The following is a 16,618-nucleotide window of genomic DNA, read 5'->3' on the forward strand; positions in this document are numbered from 1 at the left end:
GAAGAGGAAAGTGAAATCTTTCACAATGACCAAATTGTTTACTTGCCATTCATACATGTATACAACAATTGCACAATAGTTATTTAACAAATATTTATGGAGTGCCTAACTATGTGTCAGTCACATAGAAACAAGACAAAGCCCCTACCTCCACAAGGCTTTCCATCTTGTAGCATTATTAAATACTGTATTGTGTACACTATCACATAGTTGCCTAGACCTTCTGTGCTCTTTACTACTCATCAATCAAATCCCATTCAAATGTTGCCTCTTCTCAGAAGCTTTCCGGATAGCCCATTTCAGAATTAACTACCTCCATTTGTTTTCCCATAGCACCCTCCCATTATTATATTTCCATAGCACTTTGTTTGTATCTCTATAATCATGCAAATCAAGGAGTAGCTTGATATTTGTTAATTGCACAGATATACGTCCACCAACACCATCCTATTAAACTTTGACGACTTGAAGGAGAAAGGTATATTTCTATCATTTTTGTATCTCTGATTCCTTGCACATTGTTGGTTTCTAACAAGTACTCTCTAAACTATTTCAGTTTATAGACACATTATATGTGTGAGAGTTCAGAGCATTATCTAATTTATTACTTTATAGACAAATCACAAATTCCTGGTCAAATCCTACTATTCATTTCTTGGAAGAATCTTTATATGATTGATAAAATCAAGGGATAGGGTGAAAAACTAAGCTTCGAAGACACTGTGCATAATATCATGCTTTATGTCTGATGAGGTATCCACATTTCCAGATTCAGCATTCCAAGATACACCTTGTGACCAAAGGTTATAGATCCTATTCTTATAGAAAGCCTTTTGAAATCTTTTTATTGTGAAGTAATTTCCCCCATACTGACTACTCCATTTCCCTCTGTCTTTTTATGTATATCAGTATATACATATATGCCCATAAATATAACTATTTTTTCTGAACCATGTGAGAGGAAGTTGAAGATACCATGCTTCATTATCCTTAAATACTTCGATGCATATTTCCTAAGAATGAAGACAGTCTCATATAATCTCAATAAAAATATAAAAACCTAATTATATAATCCACCAATCCTATCAAATTTCATCAGTTGTCTCAATGATATGCTTTTTAATCATTTGTTTTTCTGATCCAAGACCCAATTTAGGAACTTAAATTGCATTGACTCTTGGGGCACCTGGGTGGCTTGGTCGGTTAAGCGTCTGACTTCAGCTCAGGTCGTGAGTCGGTCCGTGAGTTTGAGCTCCACGTCGGGCTCTATGCTGACAGCTCAGAGCCTGGAGCCTGTTTCAGATTCTGTGTCTCCCTCTCTCTCTGCCCCTCCCCGTTCATGCTCTGTCTCTCTCTGTCTCAAAAATAAATAAACGTTAAAAAAAATTTTTTTTAAATTGCATTGACTTTCTATCTCTCTTTAGTCTCTTTTAATCATTAGTAATTAGTTAGCAAGTCTTTGTCCTCATAACACTGACATGTTTGAGAAATATATGGAGAAGGTTTTTAAAAATAGCTATCAGTGTATATTTTCTCATATTTATTCATAGTTAGATTCAGGTTATGCATTTTTGGCAAGAAAACTACACAATGATGAGTTCTTGTCAATATATAATTTTAGGAGACATGTGACTTCAGTTTATCTTATCAGTGGTCCTAATATTAATTCTTAATATGATATCTGCTAGGTTTCTCCATTCTTAAGATAATATTTTTTCCTTTCATTTTTAATAAGAAATTTGTAGGATGCTATGCTTTATGAGTATGCAAATAATCTGTCCTTCATCAAACTTCTATCCATACATTGTAGCATAATTCTTGTTTGAATCAGTTATTACCATGATAATTACAAAAGAGTAATTTACTATTCCTTTATTCCTTCTACATTTACTAGTTGGCATTCTACTTCAAGAGAAAGTTTCCCCTTTGCCGTGTGTGTGTGTGTGTGTGTGAGAGAGAGAGAGAGAGAGATCACTATGGATTCAAATATTTTATTCAGTGGCTTATAATCTGTTGCTACCATTCTTAATTGTCCCAGATGTAGACAGTGTGAGTCACTTCAGGTTGGGTCGTGTGCCCTTTTGATATGTTCCCATCAGGTTTTAACCATTTCCTTATTATTTTACACAAGAAGATGTTCCAAGTTCATCATGTACTGCCCCCAGCCACAGAATCAGCTGAAGAGCCCAGTTCCTTGGCATTTAGAAATTATTTTCTGGGGGCGCCTGGGTGGCGCAGTCGGTTAAGCGTCCGACTTCAGCCAGGTCACGATCTCGCAGTCCGTGAGTTCGAGCCCCGCGTCAGGCTCTGGGCTGATGGCTCGGAGCCTGGAGCCTGTTTCCGATTCTGTGTCTCCCTCTCTCTCTGCCCCTCCCCCGTTCATGCTCTGTCTCTCTCTGTCCCCCAAAAAATAAATAAACGTTGAAAAAAAATTAAAAAAAAAAGAAATTATTTTCTGAACATTAGGTGTGTTCATGACAGCAAGTTTAAAACACACACACACACACACACACACACATAATTATGAAATGATTCATCAGTGTATAATAATCAGTTAGTAAGTGATCATTATTCAAAGCCTGGATCTTACAGTTTACAGCATCCATGAGATGTGTTGACAGAAATGACATCTCAAACTGTCTCCTAAGTTTATTTCCCTCTAATGTAGCAGCAGAAATGTTCACATTAATACACAGAAATGCTATCTCATTATATTCATTTAATGAGTTCCTTTGTTCCTCAGTTTTTCACCATTTCATATCTGCCCTTATCTATTTTCCAGGACACAGTAAGTCTTCTTAACACAATAAACTTCTCTTAACTCCTTGGGGAAAAAAGCACCATGCAGAAACCAAAAAATTCTGGCTAATTTCGTTTTACTTAACAATTGCCAATAAGTTACTCAAACCTCCTGTAAATCTTGTGGCTAATGTGTACTGATGCTTTGAAATGAGGCAAAAACAAATTAGTAAGTCACACGAACCAGCCAGTGTTCCCACAGTAACAGGCATATTGTCAAATTGAAGTTTAATTCATTAGTTCTATACATGGGAGGGTAGAGAAAGAAAAAGAAACACATTCTCTAGAGTTTTCACAAGCAGCCAGCAGGTGGCAGAATACTACAAACAGTAGACTTGGCTGAGCGGTTTGAGCATCATTTAAAACTGAAATGGTGAGTGTGGGTTTTTAGTTTGTTTTCTTTTCTTTATAAAACCAATTCCAGAGTATTTTGATGTTTTTATTTTTAAGAAAAAAATAACAACAAAAAAATTCTGCCACTTATTCCTCTAAAAATGAAATCAAGTGATGTCAAATGATACTTGGTATTTTAATAACAAAAGCCATATACTCAGAAATGGTCACCTTTGTTATTCCAGTAAGCCATTAAAATTGTATCATGTCTATGGTGTACAATAAAAGAAATACTGGGAACAAGTTTTACTTCAAAATTTTAGTCTGCTTGAATCTAAAATTTACATATAGTTAGAATTGTAAGATCATCTTCTTAACTTCAAATATTTTTCACACACACGTAAGTAAAATGTATGTGCAAGAATTAATAACCAATGTAATTTTGTACAAATTCATAAGATGAATATATATATCTATAGATGACTCTATATAGGCCTGAAAAGAAAATTGCTGTGTCTCTCTGTATATTTGTATTAAATCTATAGGAATCCTAGAGAAAGAGTGAATAATTACATTTATTTGGATTATAGATTTCCAGGTCAAATTTTTTGTTTAGTACTTTTATGTTATTATTCCTCATGCAATCCTGTTTATTCTTTACCTTAAATAGAAGCTCAACGCTTAGACGACAATTAGTTACAAAATTTAAATATACAATAACCAACTCTCTAAATAATCCATTGCTGTTGGTCTAAAAGAATTGTCCTAAAATGGAGGCTCATTGATTCCTGGTGATTTATTCTAGACAACACATTCTAGATTTTGTACACCGTTTATAGGTTTTTTTGATCCCTTGACTTAAGGGGCTTTTGTGACACTGAATTTTCTTTGAGATTGTATAGAGGAAATGTAAATGAAAGCACACTTTCAATGTAGAGTGTAGGGCAGAGGGTTTCAAAACACAGCACAACTGGGTATTTGGGACTCTGTGGTTTGGCGGTAAAAAGTAGAAATTAGAGAATCTAAAAGTAAAGCCTGGTAAGCAATAGTGTTCTTAATTCAAAGATAAAGATAATCAAATGCTGAGGAATCTTCAGTGATTTGTGTGTGCTTCCTACTGCTATTGTGTGTTGGATGTCGTCTTGGGAACATCTGGCTTAACCTTGTAATCTCTAGTTCACACTGTGTATTTGAAAAAACAAAGGAGCATTTTTCTTAAATATTGCATTTGCATTTTCACTTACAAACTTCTGGAGGTACTTGGCATGTGTTCCTTTGTGAACTTACGTTTTTACTTTCTTGCCTGGATCTCTTTTTTGGATGCTCTACTTAACTATTTCCCCAGACTTCTCTATACTGCACTCTAAGCAAATCAATCCTTTAAGTGGGAAAATACTATTTGAGGGGACTTTCTTTCACTCAAGGAATGAAGACTAGTTCTTTAAAAGGGTTACGTTTCATCAGTCATTTCTATAGTCGCTTCTTTTTTCTGTCTTTCCTTATTTTTTAAAATCAAAAAGCTACATATGATGCTTTAACTCTTGGTTGGTCTGTCGGTGACTGCTGCCCTGTTGACGTTAGCAGCCTAAATATAGAAATGTGCATATAGTTCGCATCAGCTCCAGTATCATGCCTTGTTTCTATGGAAAATACACGATTCAACTTAATTACATAATCTGTCGTTCTCTAAGACAGGGCTTCCAACAGGGCCAAACAATTCTAAAGCAGGTTCGTCTCTTTTTTAAAGAGGGCTAATCAGAAGGGATTTGTGATACTGAAATCACTAAGAGGTAATTATAAATGATTTTGTGCAATTCAGAAATGAAAAATTCCTCCCCAAAGCCCCAAATCTTTGGGTCTATTTTGTTGTAAAATAATGGAAGTTTGTGCTTCACTTACCTATCATGCTAATGTTGTGCCTGGATTTCTTTAATGCCAAAAATGAAAATATGTTCCTATAAAGAAAGATGAATAGATTCCAAGTGACAATAAGAAATGACATGTAATATACTTCTTGAAGCAGAAATTTTCACAATGATGAAAGACAAGGGAATTTATTCCATGAAAATAATATTAATGATGGGTTTCAACACTGATATTTTCCATTGTTTCTTTACAATCATAGAAGAAAAACATTTTCCAGAAAACTTTCCATAGTCTGTTGACAAGCACATCAATTTTTGCTGTTAAAGTAGAAACTAGTAATTACATTTTTAAAAATGACACTCTGGTAATTATATATTTTAAATATGAATCCTGATGTTTAATTAGGTCATATGACTGTAATATCAGCTTGCATTAGCAGCAGATTATCAAATCCTAGCAATTCATCCCATAGAGAAATACAAGAAGAAAAGGCTGCTATAATTGTGAGATTTAAATAGAATAAGCCATAATGCAGTACAATATTCTTTAAATATTTTAATGTTTACTCATGTTATTGAGTAATGAAATTTATCATCATGGCGTATTCTTTGTAGATAATTACTGTGGTAGCAGTAAGCACATAGGAAGGAGCTTGGTGTTTTTTTCCAGGAAAGCTTTCAAATTAGGCTTAGAGCAGAATTCAAAATGTGTATTTGAAAATGGTTTTGTGTATTTTCAATATGCATATGTATACGGTATTAGTTTTTTTTTTTTTCTGAAACTAGTTACATTGTGCTTGGATATTCAGTTAAGCAATTTTTATTTTTTAACCTGTATCACAAATCTGCATTTTATTAGCTCTTACTTTCACTTTTTTTCTAATTATCATTGATAAATAATGCAGTGCAAATAAAACCCATTTTTAGCATATGTATCTATCATTTGCAGTCAATTGTTTCTAAAACACTTAACTATATGCCTATATTTTCTATTTTAATGTTTCAGTTTGAATTTATTACAGTGCATTCAGGGTTTTTGTTAATTTGTGTTCTAATTCCTCCTTGCTTCTCTAAATAGCACTGACTGGTATTTAGTTTCATTTTTTTGCCACAAACACAAAAATCATAATAGAGTTAATAGAGAATCTTAATACAACACTCTTTTGGTTGTGTTTTTTCAGTAAAGAGATACCTTTACAGTGTATATGTTGCTCTTCTATGATGCCTTGTGGAACTTCATTCCATAATATTACATTCTCCCTCCAAAATTTGCTCTTTAAGATATAACTGAATTGTTAAGTAGCTACTACAAAATTTATTTGTATAGGTTTAATGAAACAAGTGTTTTTAAGTATTTCTACATTTTAGAGTCTCTTTATAATGTGTCTAATGATTTATACAGCTAAAACAACTTGAGTACTTTTCCATTTCGCCCATAAAAGCTAGGATTTCCCATATATAGGTGCCTTTACTACTCAAGAAGCCTGCTTGAAATTGTTCCACACATTGTCCTGGATGATGCTACCAGAATTTTTATTTAAAACGTCTTCCTTTTTTTTTCTCCTTGCAGGCATATCTGCTATAATTCATAGCTATAAACATATATTTTGTAATGAGAGCAAAAGTCTCTCTGAATGACAAAAATCTAAAACTGCTTGTGTGGATCTGAGGATTAGATATTCTTTTATTTTATGGGCAAGAGAAAAGAGATTGCTTTTATCGCACACTTTGTCTTTTTGTGTTGACTAAAGCAGCTAATTGTATTAAAGGCAGTGACCAAATGTGTGTGCTAACATTACTGTATTTATAAACAATATTTGGTGCTTTTGATTCACCCTAAAGAATCTATTTCTTAACACTAGAGGTCATTTTAGCTTATGTGAATATTCTAAAATACTTAGTTTTAATAAAACAGAAGGTTCGGAATATGACACTTCTTAGAAGAGTGCTATCCTTGAAAAACATTTTCCTGGGCTCAGATCCCTAAATTTTTCTCCTAGTTGGACTGTGAGTAGATTCTCTTACTTTATCTAATTTGGAAACTATTAAATGAAAGAATGCTTTGAGTTTCTTATCTAAAGTTCATTTTTGTTAATTCTAAAATATTCCGGCTACTTCACAGGCCTGGTACTTTATCTCGTGTTTTTGCCTACGGTAATTACTTTACATTTTATCGACTTTTGGATTTGCTATTGCGTTTCTTTAAGCTTTTACATTCCGATCCTCCTCAGCCACAGTGAAAGTCTTACTTATTTTTCGCTAATTTTCAAACATCTGTGAAGTACAGCAAATACATCCATTAGAACAGAGCTTTTCCTTCCCATAACAAAACGAATACCTTCCATTACAATATCTGATTTCCTACTCTTTAAAGATTTAAAATTTTAAACTCCTTCCTAAAAATGCTTTGTTTTTCGTCTCTGAGACTTAATAATGTCAAGTCTTTATTTATTTTTTAAAAAAATCACTTTCAGGTCATAGTGGTGGACATGAGAGGAAATTTCTTTTTCAGAGTAGCATTATATATTTTAGAATATGCTATAGATTATGTAATATGAATTATGATCCTGTTTATATTGAATGGAGTAGGTAATTACAAGCAATAAATCATTTCTGGGTATCTGAAAAATTTAGCCTTCTTACTCTAGTTACACACATAAATAAAGATAGTTATATTTGTTTTTCTAAATCCAATTTTTAGATCTGCTTAAAATCTGTTGTGCTTCAGAAAGCATGGTGTATTCTGTTTAACATTTTCAATTTAAATCAGAGTATTTCCTTTGATTCAACGCTAGAGGTATTTTCTATACCTAGTATTTGCTAGACATATGAAAAATACCAAAAGAAAGTGATTCTTTTCTGCTAAAAATGAATAAGTAATAAACAAACACATTAATTGGGCTTACATTGATTCAAATGATAGGGAGTCCCACGTTTGCTAACTTGGAATCAGAATTACCACCCGATTTTCCAGACATGCCAGTTGCCTGTGTACAGCTACAGCTGCAGTGGCCTGAATTCTGTCCGCAGAATTCTTCTGTCGGTTGCCTACCTGAAAAGAGAAATGCAAGAACAATACTGTGTTTGAGTTCTGCTACTCATTGTCTATTGTAGTTGTTGTGGGCAACTGGTCTTCATTTGGAAAATAAAAGAGAATGAGATATATTTTCAACAGGTGACATTTGAATCTTCTCATCCCTAAGGATGAAAGGGTTCTAAACTACAGAGAAGTTTCATTACAAGGATAACAGAAAGTGGTATCACATGCAGAAACAGTGCTATTGCTCACAAAAGCATCATATTTTCTCACAAAAATCACTGCTGTCTGTACAAGATGGTACTAACGTGTCACATTCCTAAAAAAAAAAAAATACATAATTTAAAGGCATTTGGAAGAAAGGATATAATGCAAAAGGTGCAATGGTGGGAGTAAAGATATCCAGGTTTTAATTTAATCTGACATTTACTAGCTGTGTGGCCTTTAGGAAGCTACTACTTTTACCCAGCCTTTGTTTCCTCATTTGTATAATAATTAAGAGGCTGAATAGGGTGGTCTCCAGTATCTTTTCTGCCTCTGTTATTCAATATACCTCTGTCCCATACTCTTATCAAGTAATTTTCTTTCATAGAAAGCAGCATGGTCCTAACCTCTTTCATACAATATTATATACACGTGTGTGTGTGTCTGTGTGTGTGAATGTTTTGCTCAGTAGAAAACAATTACATTAATTTCCAAACCAGTACCTATGTTTATATATATATAATATATATATAATATATATTATATATATATGAAATATATATATGAAATACATATTTCATTCTTTTTTTTTTTCAACGTTTATTTATTTTTGGGACAGAGAGAGACAGAGCATGAACGGGGGAGGGGCAGAGAGAGAGGGAGACACAGAATCGGAAACAGGCTCCAGGCTCTGAGCCATCAGCCCAGAGCCTGACGTGGGGCTCGAACTCACGGACCGCGAGATCGTGACCTGGCTGAAGTCAGACGCTTAACTGACTGCGCCACCCAGGCGCCCCTATATATTTCATTCTAACGTAGAAGTTCAAAAGTAAGAGTATAGAAGATGATTATATATTACTATATTTCTAGTAACAGAAACCTTACCTGAACCAAGTCCATCAACACTGCAATAATGAAGGAAAAAGCCAGTGGAGTATTTAACAGTATAAATTTTTTTTGTATGAAGTCAAATTCTCCAAAAGGTCAAAACCCCTTCTAAAACAGTGATACTCGAGGACATTCACTCAAACTTATTTGGGAATATTGTAGGTAAATGTGTACGAAAGAACTGACACCCCTTCTTCCTCTGGTTTTCTTCGGAGACCTGTAACTTTGACCGTATTGAAATATGTAATGTGGCATAAAATATCACCATTTAAAAGATACAGATTTCCAATATATTTTAGTTGGTATTCTAGCATGGAAGCAATGGGATTTGATGTCATAAAAATGGTAGCCCACAAGAGAAACATGTTACAAAAGCAACTCCTTTCTACCCCCCTCCCCTCCCCCTGAAATAATAACAATTTGCTAAATTGTTGGGAAGTTGTTATAATTTCTTTTCCAAATTATTACTCGCCCTTTAGATTAGAAATGAGGCCAGGGTTAGCAATCAGCTATAAATGGTAGGATTTTTCAAGTAAGAAGCACTTGTCTGATTGTGAAGTGGAGGCCATTACTGCCTTGATTGGGCCTTTTTTTTTTTTTTTTCAGTTCCCTTGATTTGTGGTTGAGAGCGCATATTCACTCCTGTACTGTGAGCAATCAGAGCCTCTCCTCTCTCATTTTTGCTCAGCGATTTAGGGTCCACTACTTTGGCACAGCTGCCACCTTTTAGCTTCCATCATGCAGAACATACCCTTGAAAAAAAGAGGGGGAGAGTGGAGGATGGGAGCAGGTAACTAACAAACATTTGGCTTCTTCATGTGTGCCTATTTTACATTTTCAGAGAAAAATTTTCACTCAAAATGACAATTGTGTTGGAACTTGGACCTCTACACTTCATAAATAGGTTTGGACAGAGACTTGAAGCTTGTGAGACCATGTTTTCCGTTTCTTTCTTTTTCTCACCAGGAAAAAAAAAACAACAGGTGTAGGGGTACAAGCAGACACTAAGGCATTGAAGGCACACTTAACTTTATTTAGCACTAGCATAGTGTCTGTTCTCTGGGAAATGATATCAAAATAAGAGCTTTTTGCTTTACTTTTGTTTTGGAGGGAATTTCATAAGTTTTTCCACCATATTTAAAGTCTAGAGAAAGATGCTATTAAAAGCTCTTGAAATTGGAGTCCTGTTTGTCAGGTTTAAAATTACTTAATATATCCTCCAATTTAAGACAATCTATTCTTGTTGTCAACAGTCAGGAAATATTTTTGTCAGGAGTTAAGTTCATTGCATCTTACTCCTTGAAACTCATTAAAGAATCCCCGGAAGAAACTGAAGCTTCAGAGTTGGAATTAGCTGATCATCTTGGGCACCTTCCTGGATCCTGTCAGTCATCGTCAAGTAGCAATGCCCATGTAAGAGCATGTGTCCTATCACCCCAGTTCTGCTCCTGTTTCCCCAAACCAAGCACCCAGATAACTTCCATAAAATAAATACCAAACCTGCATTTTTCTAAATTCATTGCCCAAGTCTGGGTCCTTACTAACCTTGTACAATACAGAGAAGCTCACCAAAATTAAGAATACCATCTGGTAAGTGGTAGTTTCCCTCAGGATCTGGGTTAGAACTTACAATTTTTTTCCCATAAAATTTATTGATATATAATTTACCAACCACCATACAAGTCACTCATTTTGATGTACAATTCAATGAATTTTATTTTATTTTATTTTTTTATTTTTTTTAATTTTTTTTAACGTTTATTTATTTTTGAGACAGAGAGAGACAGAGCATGAATGGGGGAGTATCAGAGAGAGAGGGAGACACAGAATCCGAAACAGGCTCCAGGCTCTGAGCGGTCAGCACAGAGCCTGACGCGGGGCTCAAACTCAGGGACCGTGAGATCATGACCTGAGCTGAAGTCGGACGCTTAACTGACTGAGCCACCCAGGCGCCCCCAATTCAATGAGTTTTAGTGAATCAATAGAATCCAATTTTAGAATGTTGTCATCATCCTTAAAGGAAATATTATGCCTATTAACAATCACCCTCATTTTTACTCCCAGCCCTATGCAACCAATAATCTACTTTTTTGTCTTTAAATGTTTACCTTTTGGGAACATTTCATATAGATAGAATAATATATGCCCTTTTACATCAGGCTCTTTTACTGAGATGTTTTTGAGATTTAGAGGTTCATCCATGTTGTAGCATGTTGTCTCTTCTTTGATGAATAGTATTCTATTGTATAGATATTCTACATTTTGTCTATCCATTCATCTGATGAGAGATACTTGAATTGTTTTGACTTTTTGGATGTTGTTATTGATGCTGCTACAAACATTTGTGTACAAGTTTGTGTATGGATACATGTTACCAATTTTTTTGTGAGTAGGAGTAGAATTACTGAGTCATATGGTAAATCTATGATTAACTTAAGAAACTAACCAGCGTTCCTGAGTGGTTCAGGCAGTTAAGCATCTGACTCTTGATTTCAGCTCAGGTCATAATGTCACAGTTTGTGAGCTCGGGCTCTGTGGAGGCTCTGTGGGACTCTGTGGGGCTCTGTGTTGACAATGCAGAGCCTGCCTCTGATTCTCTCTCTCTCTGCACCTCCCCCGCTTATGCCCAAACATGTGTGCATGCTCTTTCTCTCTCAAAATAAACAAACTTAAAAAAAAAAAGTTAAAAAAAGAGAAACTGCCAAACTGTTTTGCAAAATGGCTGTATCATTTTACATTCCCACCAGCAATGTATGAGTTCTAATTTCACCACATTCTTGCCAACACTTGCTACTGTCAGTCTTTTTATTATAGCCATTCTAGTGGGCAGAAAATTGGTTTCATTGTGGTTTTGATTTGTATTCTCAACGACCAATGATGATGACACTCTTTTCATGTGCTTATTACCTACTTGCATATCTTTTTGGAGAAGTGTCTATTCAAATCCTTTGCTCATTTTTAAATTAGGTTGTTTTCTCTTTATTGACCTATAAGACTTGTTCGTGAATTCTAAATACAAATCCCTTATTGCTAATATGATTTGCCAACATTTTCTTCCAGTGGGTTGACTTTTCATTTTCTTGATAGTGTCTTTGAAGCACAAAAGTTTTCAACTGTGAGCAAATCGCCTTTGAACTCCTAATGGAGCACACCATTATATCAATTCTGAATATAATTGCTTAAAGAATCAGAGAGGGGCGCCTGGGTGGCACAGTCGGTTAAGCATCCGACTTCAGCCAGGTCACGATCTCGCGGTCCGTGAGTTCAAGCCCCGCGTCAGGCTCTGGGCTGATGGCTCGGAGCCTGGAGCCTGTTTCCGATTCTGTGTCTCCCTCTCTCTCTGCCCCTCCCCCGTTCATGCTCTGTCTCTCTCTGTCCCAAAAATAAATAAACGTTGAAAAAAAAAATTTTTTAATAAAAAAAAAAAGAATCAGAGAAAAAGAGAAGTAAAAGGTTAAAAACAAAATCAGTAATTATACTTGAGTCATTGTAAGGAGACACATTTTTGCTAATCCATTTACTTTAAAATAATCCGAAACTTTTCACTTCAAAAGAACAAGTTTTTTGTGTTTTGTTCTTTTAAACTCTTCATTGTTAACTTTATGTGGGTCATTTGAATCTTTTCTTACCTAGGATCACAGAAATTAAAAATTCAGCCCTGCCCAAGTCACAAATGGTTTTGAACAATGCACGTATATAAATGAACCTGACGCCACAAATTCTACTCTTTGTGCTTCTACCTCTGAGTAAATGGAGGAAGAAAAATCAGGATGCAAGAAGTTTATTGTCAGGCAGGAGACCCTGAACTCAGCCCTCCCAGGCCCACTTGCATTACCTCATTTGTGAGATGCTTTCTTCTCAGGTACACCCACATTAGTGATTAGTGGCAGTAGCAAATTTACAACCACTGCTAAATGCCAAGTTTTCCGAACAAATTTGGTAGAGATGTGAATAAAACTGTTAGCAAATCCATCTGTTTAGAAGTTCCTTGTGGGAGAGGTGGGGAAAAAAAAGGAAATAAACTTGCCTGTGAGGCAAACCCAGGACCTGTTTGCAGGTGTGGAAGGGGTGCATACACCTTGCTTTTAGTAATCAACGTGGCAAGCATTGTAATACTTTGCACTGCCTACAATTTAAAAATACCCAGAAGCGAATGCTTTGGAAAATTAAATATTCAACTGTTAATAGGTTTACTTTGCAAGTCCAGATTTTTATCTGGTACTTGTTGTGTATCATAAATAAGATATACCCCAAATGCAGTCTGGTTGCCCTAGATGCCTTTCATTTCTTTCCCACCTTTGTACCAGTATGAATGTAGCCACCAATACCCAAAAATCACACTCACTTGCACAAATACTGAGGAGTATTCTTATTTGACTGTATAGTAAACTTTAGTGTTTTTTGAAACCAAAACTCTGGATACATATAATTAAGAATTCAGTAACTACCATTGTTACATTTTATCTTACAGATGCAAGTGTTATTGCAAATACAGAGTTAAAAATCACAAGTGTTGCAGGGTTTAAACATTCCCATCAGATTCTGTTGCATATAAATTGAGGCAACTCATTATCTGTATTATTTTTATACTTAACTTAGTACTATATGTTACCTGTATTACCTTTTAAAAAGTGGCTTTTCATGGAGCTCTGTTAAGAATATTACTGAGTCTTAAGGATACCAGCAATCCATTTTTACATTAACCATTTATCCATTATTAATCCATTTTTGACAGGGTTGCATACTTGTTCAAATCAATACACTGAAACCTGAACTAAAGGCTGGTGAAGTTAAAACTGTTGATTGTTATCAACCAATAGAGTTGAAATGCAGTGCTAATAAACAATTAATTAAGATAGAAAGGTCTATTAAGTATAGTTGAGTTTCACCAGAAATAAAAACAGGTGAGCTGAGAATAATACGTTGTCTAGATAAACGTCAGGTAACTAAAATAGCTCCTAGTAGCTGTTATAAAATGAAAATAGAAAAGGCATAGCCTCACACAATAAGCTGTGCTCTGGGAAAAAAGAATGCCAAACAAAAGGAGAGAAAGAGTGTTGATTTCTCCCAATAACAAATGGAAAGGTTAGTGGAACACCTGTGGTTTAGATCAATAGGACTTATACTAAAACAAGGTGCATATTCTTTGAACTCTTAAGTGAATGTGTTATATCAACTGAGCAACTTTATACACAGAAGGAAATAAACCGCTTTCCATGTCATGAAAGTTCTGGAAGAAAGGAAATTGATTTGTTGTAAGTTATCAAAACCTGAATTCAAGCAGGCCTCATCAACCTATTTTATAGCTGGAATAATATTAACAGTAACCATCCACGCATCATTGCTTTTTCTTTTTCTTTTTGACTCCATGTGTTCTGCAAGCCCCCAGAGCCCTGCAAAGTCCTCAGTACATGTTCTTGGGAGTCCCCAAAATATACTATATTTTCATGAATAAACTGAGTGAGTCATCTTGAGATACTTGCTCTTCTACTGTTCCCAGGGGTGTTAACACATTTACTGACCTTCACTGCCACTTCTATTAGGTACCATACTGTACACAAAACATCACATTCCTCTCCCGCCTCCTCCTCTTCCTCCTTTCTAACTTACAGCCCTCTCTGCATGGGGATTGTCTGGGCATAGATCTAAGTGCTGAGCACCATTCACACATTACTCAGATTGGCTCCTCTATCCCAGTTTTGGTTCTCTTTTATAGTTTCTGTGTCTGTGCTTACATTTCTCGTTTCTTCATGCATGTTTTTTTTTTACCTTTTTCCATTAGATCCTTCAGTATTTGTATTATTCTTATTTAAAAGTCCTGGTCTGACAATTCCAACAACTGGCTCATCTCTGAGTCTGCTTCTACTGACTGCTTCCTCTCTTAAGCACATTTTCTTGCTTCTGTATCTTGTAAAATTCTATTTTATTCTAGATATATTTTACTAAAAGAATAATGGAGAATAAAGTAAAGAATAGTTGCCTCCAGAAAACAGTACACACCTCTTTTCCTGCCAAAATGCTTGAGTGGGGATGGGGTGCTGAGTGATTCTGACTTGTGGTCGAGGTGGATTTGGTCTTTCTTGCAACATTAGTTTGATCCAATTCACAACGGGCTTTAAATGTTTTGAGGATGGGATCGAGATTTTTCCATCAGTAGGAGATAGGCTCTGAGAACTGATGAGACTCCTGAGATCTCTTTATACCTTATAGCAATGCCTTCAGCTTTCTGAACTATGGGAGCTCTCTCTATCTCTGCCTATAGCAAGGATGTCAGATTTTGGAGTTGCTTAGAAGTTCTCTTTGCTCTCTAGTCCTGCTTCAGGATTTATAAACCTGAAGTCTGTCTCGTCCCTGATGCCCTGCTGCCAACTTCAAAGGGTAGCTGCTAATACTCTGTGAAGGTCCAGAATGCCTTGGGAAGCTTTCTCTTAGCTCTCCTGCCTCACTCCAACTGAAATTGCAGTGTGCCTTGAATGGGTTTCTTCAGTGCTCCTGCCTTATCCCTGTTCTCCGCTGGCTGCCTGCCTTGCACTTGGTCAGCGTTCCTGCTCTGCCCTCAGGCTTTGGTAAACTACCCCAAGCACTGTGTGAAGGCCTCAGAAGAGTAGGTGGGTGGGTGCCCATCTGTCTGCAGCTGTGATATGTGGAATTCTAAGCTGTGATACCTACCCATTGGTAGCCATTATAAGTTCCTTGAAAGTTTGATTGTTTTCTCCTTATCCTTATCTCTGGTAAGTTCTTCTTCCCCTGTTTTCCAAAAGGCATGAAAACAGCCATGTGTCTTTTCTCTTCTATGAAGGCATGTCATTTTCTGGAATATGGTTAATTTAGGTTTCTTTGTGTTCTCAGCTCTATAGTGGTTTCTAAATCTTATCCAGCTTGTCTTTGGTAATTAGGTAGACAGCAATGGTTTCTTACAACATTGTATATCCAAACCAGAGACCTTCCCACCTTGTTCTCAGAGAAAAAATAATGCTCCTTTACTCTCATATTTCATGGGCTTATATAATATTCAATTAAGTTAGGTGATTAGTATTAACTGTATTGTTCCCATGATCAGTTTGGGGACAAAACTGAATCTGAGTAAACATAATACTTAACTGGTAGAAAAGCAAATGCAAGAGCAGTATTAGCTCAAGTATTTATGAGATGGGCTTCAACAAATAGGTTTTACATTGGGTTATGGAGAACTCTCCAATAGCCGAAACAAAACAAAATAAAAAACACTCACCAGATTTTTCTATATTACCTGTAACAAATTTGACCCTACATAATATTGACTTAAAAGTAGTGCTTTAAGTAAATTAAAATTCTGTATTAGGCATGCTAACTATGCATACTACTCAAACTAGGAAACAAAGTATAAAATCTTTACTGATCCAACTCAAATGTTAGTTTATTCAACAAACATGTTTATATTTTCCATAATGCTCATTTGTTCTATTTGGGCTCTCTACTGTTAGGAAATTAATTACTCATATGTTGGATTATC

Source organism: Prionailurus bengalensis, chromosome C1, assembly GCF_016509475.1.
Source record: "Prionailurus bengalensis isolate Pbe53 chromosome C1, Fcat_Pben_1.1_paternal_pri, whole genome shotgun sequence".
In the NCBI taxonomy this organism is placed as follows: domain Eukaryota; kingdom Metazoa; phylum Chordata; class Mammalia; order Carnivora; family Felidae; genus Prionailurus; species Prionailurus bengalensis.